The 4,165-nt window shown below is 37.5% G+C and overlaps 1 non-coding gene across 1 annotated transcript; it reads right to left on the reverse strand.

Annotated features, from left to right (window-relative positions):
- Window positions 1–3,602: 3,602 nt before the first annotated feature.
- On the reverse strand, window positions 3,603–3,705 carry LOC129477517 (U6 spliceosomal RNA). Its single transcript, XR_008655723.1, has one exon. It is a non-coding gene; the product is annotated as a U6 spliceosomal RNA (small nuclear RNA).
- Window positions 3,706–4,165: the final 460 nt, after the last annotated feature.

The raw sequence follows: 4,165 nt of genomic DNA on the forward strand, positions 1-4,165 counted from the left end.
ACAGGAAAGAGAGAGAATAGAGTTTCTCTCATTTGCAAGTAGTCCAAGAGTCTCTCTGGTCATTTTAAAACTAGGTTGACTGTTTCGGCCTATAGACTCCCTAAGAATCAAATGGCAAGAAAAACCATTACCTAAGGGCCATGCTTGGGATAGTCTTGCAGTGCTTCTTTGGTTATAAACTAATTCAGAGAAATCCAGTAGTGAAGAATTTGTTCTACTTGGCCTCTTGGAAAAACAGAGTTTAAGCCCTTCATTTCTGGCATCGCGTGAATATATTTAGTCAAATATTTTCATCTTTGTTATCCAGACGAAAAGGATTCAAACATTAAACAAACATCTACTGAGCATCTGCTGTGTGACAGTTGCCATTCTAGCACTTGAGGTGTATCATTGAATAAAACAGATAAAGATGTCTGTCTTCAATGAGCTTATTTTGTCAAATACTCATAAATCCCAAGAATCAGGGAGTCTTAGAAGAGAGGTTGAAGCGACTAGTACTATGAAGTGAGTTCCAATTTTTGATACATGGGAATAGCAAATATGTTTTATGTTTCCACAGTTCTAGGTGTCTATGACATAGAAGCCAAGAACTGTTGCAAATGGGTCTTTGTAACATACAAAAAGATGTTCTTTGACACTTGCAATGTGTTCATTAAAGAAGACAAAGGCGTAAGGTGTGCTTGGAGGGATATGTCTGGTAGCAACAGCAATTCAGTGGTGTACAACGAGAACAACTCTGGGGTTATTTTACACCTAGACCTGTTAAAAAATCACTTGCCTATAGCGACCTGTGCTATGGTAAAAAGAGGAGCTGATGCAAGTCCAAATTCCAACTCTGCCACTCGTTGTATAACCTGGGACAAGTCAATTGGCCTCTGTGAGCTTTTCTCATCATCCAAGAAAGATGAATTGTGTCTACATCATTTTGATTTCATTTTTTGTGTGTATGTGTGTCTTTTTTCTTTCCAAACAAAATGAAAGATGTGCATAGGGTCATACATTTGCATAACTGTTTATAGCTTACGAAGTAATTTTTATCACTAACGATACCAGGGTAAATTTCTTGTCATCCTGCCATCTCCTTTTCTTATCATAACAATTTAGTATTTCCTTTATGTTGTTTCACAGTTTCTTTTCTTTTCCTATTGCAGTAGTGCAGGTTCCCAAAGTCTCACGCCTGGAATGCTGTAATAGCTGAGCAACTTTTTGGCTCTACTCATTGCCTCTTGCAATTCCACCTATTTTTGACAGATAAGTCTAAATTAAAATAGTTCTTTCATTGGAAACCCTATTTTTCTAATATCTCTCAATGTCCTGTGTTATACATAAAATAAAGCACAAAGTTCATATATTAGGTCATAACTTATTTTTCTAGACTAATATGTCTTTACTCATCAGACACTAAGATTCTCTATTGCTGAATATGTCTCATAATGTCTTACATCAGAGTCTGCTCAGACCCCTTTCATTGAGCAGAATCCCACTTTCCCCATCACTGTGAGTTACTCTTGACTATGTACGTGTCTGACATCTCTGAAACATATAAGAATGTTCTTTTATTCTTATCACTGTCACTAGTGCCTGGTACCAAGTAGGAGTTCATTGAACGCTTGTCAAGTTGAAGAGAAAAGAACATATCAATGCATGTTTAATTGATGAATTGATTGATTCACTCTTCTCAGTGTAATTTCCAGGTATTCTATGAATTTATGAAATTTCTGGGTATTTTTGGAATTTTCAGTTCATTCTTTGATCACATAAAAAACTACATTTCTATGGCATTGTTAGCATCTGACAAATTATCTAATGACATCATGAAAACCACCAAGATGAATTCAATAATTCAATTCTATTATTTGTTTGGCCTATAAATCATTGTTTTTCCCATCATTCAACACCTAACTCATTAGGGACAAACAACAATACTCAACATTGCCTAATCATCATGTTTTTTAAAACATATAATAATATAGAGTAAATACCTTATCTTATTCTTATTTCCATTTAAATCCCAGGAAAGGAGTATCATTTTATCCTTCTTTTGCAGGTAAAAATTTGAAACAATAATTTAAAAAATTATTCAAACTCATACATTTGTCAGAGGCAGAGCAAGATTTGAACCCAGATCTTTATAACCCAGTCTGTACAATTATTCAATAAATAAGATGACATGTCTATGTATGATTATCCATTTAGGTTATACTGTCTCTTGTCTTGCTCCCTCAAACAGACATTCCATAATGCTTTCAGAAATTATTTTCACATAGCAAATGTTTCTCCTCCACTGGACATCCTTTAGAGGCTCTCCAAGACCTCCTAATGTTCCAATTCATAAGGACCTTCCTGACATGGGTCCTGCCTTTCCAAACACCCCAAGACTCCTCCACAACCACTCATTCCACTAAATATACCCCATACGATTCTGTCTTCCTTAGAGTTCTGTTGCCTTTGGGGCTTGCCCCAGGCTCATTGCCTGGACAGTTAGCTTCTCATGGATCAGAAGAATGCATAACCCTGACCCCTCCATCCAGAACGCAGGCCTAAGGGAGGCTGCCTGGAGACTGCAGCTCACTCCATGAGTGGAGCCCAACCCCTATTATTTGAGAAAAAAAAAATCATGGTTGAACAGAACACAACCTGACAATATCTTTGTATGTGCATAAACATTTCAGTCATTGGAAAAAATATCTTGATTTTGCTTGACAGACATGCAGCATCTATCATGAAAGAAAAGCAAATGTGTGACAGGTTGTAAAATGCAAGGCAATATCGCCTCATTAGAGTTCATTTTAAGTTGGGTTTAAATGATGCTTTGTCATGCATCTAAATAACTTAAGTGGGTACCAGGAATGTGTTTATCATATTGCTTGGAATAAGTTTTTTTTCTTTCCTCCCCTAAATATATATCTTCTCAGAATTGCAAAGGGGAGAAAGAGCCTGCTTCCCTACAGGAGGCTGTGAGTGTAATCAGGACTTTAATGACATTTTCCCCTCAGAGCCTGCCCTTGTTTCCCCTCAGAGTTGCCCCAGTAGTGACTCTGAGCAAGGAAAACTAGGAAAGTCACTGTTCTGATGGTTTCCTTCTTCCTCTTTTAGGCTCGTGTCTCCCTTGGTGTTTTTATATAATTTTGTTGAAAACACTACAAAAGATGCAGTATATGGAGTGGCTGAGAGTGTGGACCCTTCTTGTCAGGATGCTTTGGTTCTAATTCTGGCTCTGCCACTTAATAGTTATGTGACCTTGGACAAGTTACGTGTTCTTTCTGTGACCCACTTTTTTGTTTAATAACAACTTTATTGAGATGTTATTCACATACCATACCATTTGAGATGTACAATTCAATTATTATTTTTTAATTTTATTTTGCAAATGTTTTTAATACACAGATTTTTTTTAAGTTCTGGGGTACATGTGCAGAATGTGCAGGTCTGTTACATAGGTATACACGTGCCATGGTGGTCTGCTGCACCCATCAACCCGTCATATACCTTAGGTATTTCTCCTAGTGCTATCCCTCCCCTAACCCCCCACCCCCCGACGGGCCACAGTGTGTGATGTTCCCCTCCCTGTGTCCATGTGTTCTCATTGTTCAACTCCCACTACAAATATGGAACGCTTCACGAATTTGTGTGTCATCCTTGTGCAGGGGCCATGCTAATCTTCTCTGTATTGTTCCAATTTTAGTATATATCCTAAGTGAGCACACAATTCAATTATTTTTAGTATATTGGCAGGGCTGTATAACCAACACCACAACCCATTTTACAACATTTTCATCACCCCTTAAGAACCCTGTACCCATTCATTGGCAGTCACTCCCCACTTCCTCTCTTCATTTCCCCCAGCCCTAGACATCCACCAATCTACCTTCTGTCTCTATGGATTTGCCCATTCTGGAGATTTCATATAAATGAAGTCGTGCAATGTGTAGTTTTTGTGACTGGCTTCTTTTACTAAGTGTAATTTTTTTCAGGATCCATCTGTGTTATAACATCTATCAAGGATAGACTTCATTTCTTTTATACCACATTTTTTGGCTTACTCATCAGTTGATGGACATTTGGCTTCTTTCCATGTTTTGGCTATTATGAATAATGCTGCTAAGAACATTCGTGTGAAAGTTTTTGGGTAGACATATATTTTTATTTTGCTTGGATATATACG

The sequence above is a fragment of the Symphalangus syndactylus genome, chromosome 2 (genome assembly GCF_028878055.3).
Source record: "Symphalangus syndactylus isolate Jambi chromosome 2, NHGRI_mSymSyn1-v2.1_pri, whole genome shotgun sequence".
Lineage (NCBI taxonomy): Eukaryota > Metazoa > Chordata > Mammalia > Primates > Hylobatidae > Symphalangus > Symphalangus syndactylus.